We start from the raw sequence: 11,135 nt of genomic DNA, 5'->3' as shown, positions 1-11,135 counted from the left end.
CACAGGGACGGACAGTCACACACACACAGGGACGGACAGTCACACACACACACAGGGACGGACAGTCACACACACACAGGGACGGACAGTCACACACACACAGGGACGGACACACACACATACATACAATAAATATGATCGCCACACGGCTCCTGCCTGTCTGCTTTGGTAAAGCAGGGCATAGCTGGGCTATGCCAGGCTTTAGCAGAGTGGGCACAGGACAGTTGACACAGGGCACGATATGTATGCGAGCACAGCTGAGCGAGTGCAGGGCAAGGGCCCGCATACACATCGCCCCTCCTCCCTGTCATACCACCCCCCCACCGGGCATTTTGGGGGGCATTAGGGGTTGGATGATGCGGAGTGTGCACATAGCCACCAATCATATCCCCCCCTTCCTCCTAAAGGTAACTGATGTGCTGGGGGGAGGGGAATATGATTGGTGGCACTGGCACACTCAACATCAGCAGCAAGGAGTTAAAGTCCAACCCTTAATGGCCCCCAAAATCCCTGGGGGGGGGGTGATGTAGTAGTAGGAAAGCACACTGTCCCCCTGTTCTCTATGAGCCCCCCCCATGGCACATTTCTCCCACTCTATAATGGGCCAGTGGCAGATCGGATCCATCCAGTTGTTATCTTTGTACAAAATTGTACTTTGTACTACCAAATACCTGTAAGTTCTGTTCTGACTTGTTATGGTGGAACTGGAACTTGCTTAGTTGCTTGGCTGGCTCAGGCTGTGTCTGTTGTGGCTGCTGGCTGGGGCTCGGGCTCGCTACGCCTCCTTCTTCTCTCTGCCTGTGCGACAGCTGCGTCACGCTCCAGCAGCCACTAGTCTGCTCTGTTAAAGAGACAGGCAGGCCAGGCAGCAGAGCGGAGCGCAGAGCGGCCGCGGGCCCCGCCCCCTCTTCACTCAGTCTCTTTCTATAGTCCGGACCGTGACTCCATGCTGTTAGATGGCCGGCGGCGGTGGCGGCAACAAAATATAGTAGTAAGCACAGCCCGCCCGCACACCCAAAAGGCCGGCCCTGTGCGCTGCGCACAGCTTCCATGCCCCGCCGCAATATTCGGCAGCTAAGGCTAAAAAGTCTTGTTGGTCACCGAGTGCTGCTTGGGCCCACCAGGAGCAGTGCTTGAAGTGGGCCGGAACGCGGCGGTACTCAGTACCGCCACTTCCAAAAATTGCCCTGGAGAGTACCAGCACCTCTCCGTGCGCCCAGTACGTGGGTTTCCGGTACCGGAGCGCAGCGGAGAGCTGGCAGTATCTCCTCCCTAATGTCGTTGGCTGGGCAGCTAGTGGAGGGGGGCGGGTCATTGCAGAGTACGGCTCAGGCTGGCGCAGGCAGGGAGTTGACCTCACGTTAGGTGACGTCAACTCCTTCCCGCGCGCCTGTGACTGAGGAGCGATCAGTGCGGCGACCAGTGACTGGTCCTCCTTGGAGTCAGGAGTCGGACGGTGCAGCAAAGAACATCGACTTTGCTTTGGAATCCAACTTCTGAAGAGTACTGGTGAGTGACAGGCACCCCCCCTCCCCCCACACACATTAGTTCCTCTCTGTACCAGTACCCCCCCCCCCCCTGGCAGGGGGGTACTGGTACAGAGAGGAATTAATGTGTGTGATGAGGGGGGGGGGGGGGGGTCTGATGTGCAGGGGGGTACTGGTACAGAGAGGAACGAATGTGCGGTGGGGGGGGGGGGGTACTGGTACATAGAGGAACTAATATATATGTGTCTGATGGGTGGGTCTGATGTGTAGGGGGCCCCTGCACATCAGACCCCCCCATCACACACATATATATTAGTTCCTCTATGTACCAGGACCCCCCCCCCACCACCGCACATTCGTTCCTCTCTGTACCAGTACCCCCCTGCACATCAGACCCCCCCCCCCTCATCACACACATTAGTTCCTCTCTTTACCAGTACCCCCCCCCCACCACCACCACACATTAGTGCCTCTCTGTACCAGTACCCCTCTGCACATCAGACCCCCCATCACACACATATATATTAGTTCCTCTATGTACCAGTACCCCCCCCCCCCACCACCGCACATTCGTTCCTCTCTGAACCAGTACCCCCCTGCACATCAGACCCCCCCCTCATCACACACACACACACACACATTAATTCCTCTCTGTACCAGTACCCCCCCTGCCAGGGGGGTACTGGTACAGAGAGGAATTAATGTGTGTGTGTGTGATGAGTGGGGGGGGGGTCTGATGTGCAGGGGGGTACTGGTACAGAGAGGAACGAATGTGCGGTGGTGGGGGGGGTACTGTACTGGTACATAGAGGAACTAATATATATGTGTGTGATGGGGGGGTCTGATGTGCAGGGGGGGGGGAGCACCGGCGCCTAATAGAGTACCGGCACCTCTTTTGGCCCACTTAAAGCACTGACCAGGAGCAAATGGGCCCGGGGCAGCTGCCCATTTTGCCCCGCGGTAAAGACGGCCCTGGAAGCATGTGTCATTCGGCCCAGATTCAACGCGGCCACTATGTTGGTAACATTGTCGTTTACGACCAGTGGCGGATCCAGATCCTCCCCACAAGTGGTCGTAAACTGCTGTATAGCCACACGGCAGGGCGCAGTAGGAAAGGAACACCATATGGTTTTTGGAAGGCAGATTTAGCTGAACTGGTTTTTAGATGCAATGTCCTATTTGAAGCCCCCCTGATGCACCCTTACAGTAGAAACTCAAAAAAGTGACCAAATTTTGGAAACTACAGGATAATGTGCCAGTTTTATTGGTACTATTTTGGGGTAAATATGATTTTTAATTGCTCTATATTCCGTTTTTTGTGAGGCAAGGTAACCAAAAAATGGAGGTTTTGGCACCGTTTTTATTTTTAACAACAATCATCTGACAGGTTAGATTATGCGCTATTTTTATAGAGCAGGTTGTTATGGACGCAATGATATCAAATATGTCTACTTTATATTATATTTATTTCAGTTTTACATAATAAAGCATTTTTTAATACAAAAATTAGGTTTTTGTATCTCCATTTTCTGAACGCCCTATTTTTTTATTTTTCTGCCGATCGTCTTGTGCAGGGGCTCGTTTTTTGCAGGAAGAGTTGACGTTTTTATTGGTACCATTTTTGGATACATATGATTTTTTGATCATTCATTATTACACTTTATGGGGCAAGGTAACCAAAAAATTTGTTGTCTTGTCCCAGTTTTTATTTATTTATTTTTACAGCGTTTACCTGAGGGATTAGGTCATGTGACTTTTTTATAGAGCAGATCGTTACGGACGTGGCAATACCTAATATGTCTACTTTTTCTTATTTATATAGGTTTTACACAATAATAGTATTTTTGAAACCGAAATAATGATATTTTAGTATGTCCATTGTCTGGGAGCCATAGCTTTTTTATTTTTTGACCAATTTTAATTTTTTACACAGTTTTTATTTTTTATTTTTTACGGTGTTCACATGAGGGGTTAGGTCATGTGTTATTATTATACAGCTGGTTGTTACGTACGTGGCGATACCTAATATGTCTACTTTTCTTTATTTATTTCACTTTAGCACAATAATAGCAGTTTTAAAGAAAAAAATAATCATATTATGCTCTCCCTCACCCGACACAAACCCCTTCTATGCTGCGGTCAGCGCGGACTGCGGCATAGAAGGGGTTAATCCGCCAGCATTGGCTTTAACAGCGATGCTGGCGGATATATATCAGGGGCCTGGCTACCAGGGACTGTCGGGCCCCTGCAGTGCGTCAAATTGCGAGAACGCAGGGGCTTCCATGATGTAACAGTATGTCATGTGTCGGGATGGGGTTAAAAACAGTCAAATTTGTCTTTCCAAATTACGGATTTTAAAAATTGACAAACAAATAGGTGACACTTAACCACATATAACTTTATTTAGCAGTTTTGGAGACATTTGGGGCATCTGTGAGGATGACACTGTTATGGGGGGGAATGGGGGGAGGAAAGATGAGAACTTGTGGAGGGGCCAGGGGGTGTACTGCAGCCAGCCAGTCCTCCCTTCACACAGTATTTATTAACCCCTTTCTGCAGTCCCCTGAGGGGTTAATAACTACTGTGAAGGGCCTTTCACAATAGTTATTAACCCCTCTCAGCCGTCCCCCATTCACAGTAGTTATTAACCCCTTTCAGAAATCCCCGGCAGCACAGACCAGTTAGAAGTACCTAATTTTTCCACTACCCTAGTTATTACAGTCAGTCCCCCACTACTCCCCCCATGAACAAACTTCCCCCCGGCCCGTTCAGTTTCAGCAATCCCCATTCCCCGGCCACAGCAAAGTCTCAGTCTCAGACCAAGTTGACAGTGACATTACCTCAGCGCAGCTGCGCTCCTGAGAGTCCTGAGACTGATCTGTTCCCCCTCCTCAGAGCTGTTCCTTCCTTCGACTTCCCGCTGGGCCGCACGCCTGCAAACCAGAATTGACTGGTCTGGCAGTGTGTGATGTTAGTGCGCTCTGCGCAGTTACTTGATTCGGATGATCGGATCATGTGAGTATATGGGCGATCGGAAGCTCTCTCTCTCACTATATTCTCGGGGGAGCAATTGAACCGTTGCCCCCCCCCCCCTTCCTTCCTGGATCCACCAGTGCTCACAACCTTGCCAACTTGTAGCTGGCGGGGAGACAGGCAGGGTGTGCGGTGCTTCAGCAACATTTTGCAAAGGCAGATCAAGTCCAACACGGCATAGCAGCGCTTAACCTGAAATATGTGATAGGTGATGTGCCGGGCCGCACTCTATAGGTAAAGTGAGGCGGAGGCTTCCACCCAGCAGTGAGCCCGGTGATAGCACTAGCACTAATGGGCCAGCTTGTAAAACGGCCATGACATCGCCGGAAACATTGCTAGGCGGAAGCCTCTGCCAAGCAGTGTAAAAAAATATACAGCGCAGGGCAAGCGAGAGAATCAGAGTATGAAATGCTCCAATGCTCATATCAGGGGGGGGCTGAAAATGGGGGCATTTCTGGTTTCAGCTCTAAACCTGGACGACCCCTTTAAAAGAAAATAGAAAACCAATGGCCTGTACGGGGATCGAACCCACAAGCTTGGCGTTATTAGCACCACGCTCTAACCAACTGAGCTAACCGGCCAGCTGTCTTCCTAATGGGATCTCCCTCTTTATTATCTGGTCACATGATCCAGGAGGAAAGCACACACCCCATTATCTGGTCACATGATCCAGGAGGAAAGCACACCCCATTATCTGGTCACATGATCCAGGAATAAAGCACACACCCCATTATCTGGTCACATGATCCAGTAGGAAAGCACAATCCCCATTATATGGTCACATGATCCAGGAGGAAAGCACAATCCCCATTATCTGGTCACATGATCCAGGAGGAAAGCACTGACCACACATCAGGTCTGAGGCACAGTCCCTGTAATGTCCATTCACAGGAGACATTTCTATTACACTAACCCCACAGTCTGTGAGACAGTAACCATGACAACACCCCCTTCCTCTGCTCTTTTACACACTGATATGATCACCAGCAGGCTTGGGCTCAGAATGTCACACGCCCCGAGTTGTCTGTTCAGGGCGGTGTCGGAGTTCGGTGTAATCACACACTCAGCCTCCTCAAATCATCATGTCTGTTTCTCCCGGAGGAGGAACAGGTAAGGATTGACCTCACTGACAATACCCCCACACCGCTCCCAGCAGCCGCCGCCCGTCCCGTGCTCTTCATCGACCTCAGGGCGAGGACACCGCTTTGCTCTCACCGCTGTACGATAGCATCACAATGAGCGCGGGCTGCGGTCACATGACGCCTCAGTCACCCACGTTACAAACCGTCACTCTCTGTCTCCTCACTCGGCTAATAAAGACCTATTGAAAACGTTTCATTTTGTTCAGCAATCGCTTCGCCCATAATGCACTGCGACTTGTGATTTGCATCTAGTCTTTACGCGTTGACGTCAGTAAAGGGCATTACGTCGCTGCACTGACCGTTCGGCCATATTACAAGAGGGCGTCCCTAGGTCACAGCGTCCTTCCGCCATATTAGAGAAGGGCATGATTCCTGTTATGTGACTGTGAAGTATATTCGGCCATCTTATAAAAGGGCATTCGTTTCTATAGGGACTTGCAGCAGAGCGGCTTCTTTAGGACACTTCTGTCTCTGCAACACAGGAGGGCAGTAGCTTAAATCCGCCATTAGCTTTATTGCTGACGCCAGGTGCGGCCATATGAGCCCCTTAGTGCAAAATGTCATGGCGCCCTCTAGTGATTATCACAAAAGTTCTGCAGTTTTTTCAGACAATTTCAATGGGCAGCTTTACCCTTAGCGCTCGTTGGGAAGTCATGCCACATTTGGTGGTCGCTGTGTCACTTTTGGGTGTCACGGCTTTCATGTCTCATTGGCCCGTAAAAAATGAAAGCAACGTCCTGATTGGCTCGGAGGGGGGGGGGCTCCTCTGTTTATCCCTGTTACAGTTACACTCTGGCTGATACTTTGTTGCAACAATGTATTTCGGTTATTTAAGACATTTGGTACTTGCCCGATTTGAACAGTGATACCCCAGATTGCTATGCCATGGAGCCCAATCGGATAACGAAAGACTATGTGAAAGTAAAGACTTTGGCTCCATGGCGATTCTACTGTATTTGTGTAGTCTGAGTGTCATTTACCTAATAATATGCACTCAGACGGGAGCTATCTGGGAATGTGTTACATGTCTATGTTTACTTACAAATTTTATTAAGTAATTAACATTACAAAAGACATGAAAGAATAATAATATTAGCAGCAGCAATGCAGACAAGCGCTACGACAAGCAGCTCATATGCCAGATAGAGGGTATGCCTGATCCTAGTACAGGGGGAACATGAATGCCACAAAAAACAGGCAATATTAGAACAATCCCCACTTAGATATAAAGAATCCCTGTTGAGTATGTGAGACTACACTAGTATGAGCAAATATAAGGGCCAGCTACAAAGCACCTCCAACAGAAAGCCCATAGGCAGTATTAGAACCAACATTAGTAATAATACTCGGAGTGAAAAGACAGCAGCATATTACCTAAAATAAATGGGATCACAAGAGGATCAGACCCTGGATGGACAAAGAGCGCACCCCGACGTACGTTTTGCTCCGCTTCTTCAAGGGGCGTGTATAGCTGCACCGACTAACCATCGAATATATACCCTAGTTATTAGGGATAAGATACAGTTCAGCTGTGCACGGACCACTAATTGTATACTGGGCAGGACCTGGCAAAAACTAGACCAATCAGCGCTGTCCGCCTCATCTCGCGAGGCTACGCGAAGATTACATCAGCCATCACATGACCCGCTGAAGCCAGATAGAAGGATACATTGTGCGAATCCACAATACTCGCGTCATCTCGCAAGATCTCGGGAGATGACGCCGGCCATAACATGACCCATCAGAGCCAAGTAAGGAGTACATCCCGGGGGCCTAAGAGAACGCGATCGCAATTGAAGTTGCGATCACATGATCCCACCCCACCTCCTAGTATGCGGATGACTATCTCGCCATGGTAACCGGGAGATGACGTCGACCATCACATGACCCGCCAGAACCAGGTAAGATATACATAACGCGCGGCTAAGAAAACGAGATCGCAAGATAAATCGCGATCACATGATCCTACACCGCCTCCTGATATGCAAATGACTATCTCACCATGGTAACCGGCAGCGCTATAAGCAAACCAATTCACCACAGCAACAAGAGGGCTCTACCCTCCGGACCAAATACTGTGCACAGCTGTTTATCAATAGGGAGGGGGCAAACTAATATACGATAAGATCTAATATACGATAAGATTTAAGCAACATAACCACAGATCTATGACATCTATGGCAAATCGGTGTAAAGAGACAGGTCCTTATTCTCAAGAGGTGGCACTCACACCTGTATGACATCTGTGGTATATTGGCAGATGGACACAGGGCCTCATTCTCGAGAGGTGGCACCCACCCCTATAGGACATCTATAGCAAATCACCAGGAGACAGGGCGTCATTCTAAAGAGGTGGCACCCACACCTCTAGGACATCTATGTCAAATTGGCGTAAGGAGACAGGTCCTCATTATTCAGAAGTAGTATCCACACCTATATGACATCTGTGGTATATCGGCAGATGGAGACAGGGCCTCATTCTTAAGAGGTAGGAGCCACCCCTATAGGACATCTATGGTTAAATCAGCGAATGGAGACAGGGCCTCATTCTCAAGAGGTGGCACCCACCCCTATAGGACATCTATAGGAAATCGCCAGCAGACATGGCGTCATTCTCTAGAGGTGGGACTCGCACCTATAGGACATATGTGTTATATTGGCAGATAGAGACAGGGCCTCATTTTTGAGAGGTGGGACCCACCCCTATAGGACATCTATAGCAAATCAGCAGGAGACAGGGCCTCATTCTCGAGAGGTGGGACCCACAACAATAGGACATCTATGGCAAATCGGCATAAGGAGACAGGTCGTTATCCTCAAGACGTGGCACTCATACCTATAGGACATCTATGACATATCAGCAGAAGGAGACAGAGCCTTATTCTCCAGAGGTGGTACCTGCAGCTGTCAGAGATCTATGGCAAATCAGCAGATGGAGACAGGGCCTCATTCTTGAGAGCTGGGACTCGCACCAATAGGACATCTATGGAATATAGGCGGATGGAGACAGGGTCTCATTCTTGACAGCTGGGAATCGCACCTATATGACAAATTAGTAAAATGAATACAAATAAGTCACAGGGGCCTGATGGGATGCACCCAAAGCTATTAAAAGAGCTTAGTGGTTAACTAGCAAAACCATTAACAGATTTATTTAACCAATCACTGGCAACAGGAGTCGTCCCTGAAGATTGGAAATTAGCAAATGTGCCCATTCACAAGAAAGGTAGTAGGGATGAATCCGGCAACTATAGGCCAGTAAACCTGACATTAATAGTGGGGAAATTAATGGAAACCATACTTAAGGAGAGGATTGTGGAACATCTAAAATCCCATGGATTCAAAGATGAAAAACAGCATGGGTTTACTTCAGGGAGATCATGTCAAACTAATCTTATAGATTTTTTTGATTGGGTGACTAAAACAATAGATTGCGGAGGTGCAGTAGACATCGCTTATCTAGACTTTAGTAAGGCTTTTGATACTGTCCCACATAGAAGGCTTCTCAATAAATTGCAGTCTTTGGGCTTGGACTCCCATATTGTTGAATGGATTAGGCAGTGGCTGAGGGACAGACAACAGAGGTCAATGGAGTATATTCAGACCAAGGTCTTGTTACCAGTGGGGTACCTCAGGGATCTGTTCTGGGACCCTTATTGTTTAATATCTTTATCAGCGAAATTGCAGAAGGCCTCGATGGTAAGGTTTGTCTTTTTGCTGATGACACAAAGATTTGTAACAGGGTTGATGTTCCTGGAGGGATACACCAAATGGAAAAGGATTTAGGAAAACTAGAGGAATGGTCAAAAAACTGGCAACTAAAATTTAATGTTGATAAGTGCAAAATAATGCACCTGGGGCGTAAAAACCCAAGAGCAGAATATAAAATCAGTGATACAGTCCTAACCTCAGTATCTGCAGAAAGGGATTTAGGGGTCATTATTTCAGAAGACTTAAAGGTAGGCAGACAATGTCATAGAGCAGCAGGAAATGCTAGCAGAATGCTTGGGTGTATAGGGAGAGGCATTACCAGTAGAAAGAGGGAGGTGCTCATGCCGCTCTACAGAGCACTAGTGAGACCTCATTTGGAGTATTGTGCTCAGTACTGGAGACCATATCTCCAGAAGGATATTGATACTTTGGAGAGAGTTCAGAGAAGAGCTACTAAACTAGTACATGGATTGCAGGATAAAACTTACCAGGAAAGATTAAAGGACCTTAACATGTATAGCTTGGAAGAAAGACGAGACAGAGGGGATATGATAGAAACTGCTAAATACATAAAGGGAATCAACAAGGTAAAAGAGGAGAGAAGATTTAAAAGAAGAAAAACTGCTACAAGAGGACATAGTTTTAAATTAGAGGGGCAAAGGGTTAAAAGTAATATCAGGAAGTATTACTTTACTGAGAGAGTAGTGGATGCATGGAATAGCCTTCCTGCAGAAGTGGTAGCTGCAAATACAGTGAAGGAGTTTAAGCATGCATGGGATAGGCATAAGGCCATCCTTCATATAAGATAGGGCCAGGAGCTATCCATAGTATTCAGTATATTGGGCAGACTAGATGGGCCGAATGGTTCTTATCTGCCGACACATTCTAGGTTTCTATGTTTCTATTTATGGAATCTAGGCGGATGGAGACAAGGTCTCATTCTTGACAGCTGGGAATCACACTCAGTGTAGATCGCGAGTTATTACCCAGCTTTCCCAGTGTCAGATTTTATCACTGAGTTATTACCCAGATTTCCCAGTGTCAGATATCATCCTAGTGTAGATCGCGAATATTCTAGTCGTGAATTTTCCATGCAAAAGGCTACACTAATAAGCTTGTCATAAGAATCAGTCTAATACTCTGGTGCCTGGTTGTCTCCCATTGACTTCAATTATACTCGGGTGCTCGGCCAATATAGCAATGTGTTTGGGCCGAACACCTGAATACTTTGGTGCTCGCTCATCACTAGCCACTAGGCCTCATCCTAGACTCTGACAGGAATAAGCTGGTTGAAGAGACAGAGTCGGAGCAGGGAGCGCGCCATTTTTAAAATAAAGTATATTAGGAAACTCTTTTTACCCTACCTCCCACTATATAGTGGAAAGTACTTATATAGTGGCCAATCCCTTTAATATAAAAATGTGATTTAAACAATGCTGCCAACACATTCCCTTAAAGGGTTTGTCCAATCCTCCTTTGAGGCAGGGGCTACATGGTGATGTCAAGAAAGCTGCGTAGCCCGGGTGGGTTCGGAAAAAGCCGCGGTGACGAGCTGTTATTGCTGTGAGACTACTGCAGGTGAGATGCGGTATTACGTGGCGCCCACTATAATGATGTAGAAATCAGATGAGAAGAAAATCCCCGGCTGCGCTTCCCCCTCTCCCCAGCAGAGATCAGTGTTCTGCTATAAATTATCTGGGATTTCTGGACAATAAATGTAATAAATCAAATTCTAATAAAACCGTATAAAGTAACAAATACA

At 47.7% G+C, this 11,135-nt stretch overlaps 1 non-coding gene across 1 annotated transcript; it reads right to left on the bottom strand.

The window, feature by feature from the left end:
• Positions 1 to 5,517: 5,517 nt before the first annotated feature.
• LOC120987452 lies at positions 5,518 to 5,653 on the bottom strand. The gene has a single exon (XR_005776051.1). It is a non-coding gene; the product is annotated as a U8 small nucleolar RNA (small nucleolar RNA).
• Positions 5,654 to 11,135: the final 5,482 nt, after the last annotated feature.

This window comes from Bufo bufo, chromosome 1 (assembly GCF_905171765.1).
Source record: "Bufo bufo chromosome 1, aBufBuf1.1, whole genome shotgun sequence".
Lineage (NCBI taxonomy): Eukaryota > Metazoa > Chordata > Amphibia > Anura > Bufonidae > Bufo > Bufo bufo.
This window is presented reverse-complemented; position numbering and strand designations above follow the sequence as displayed.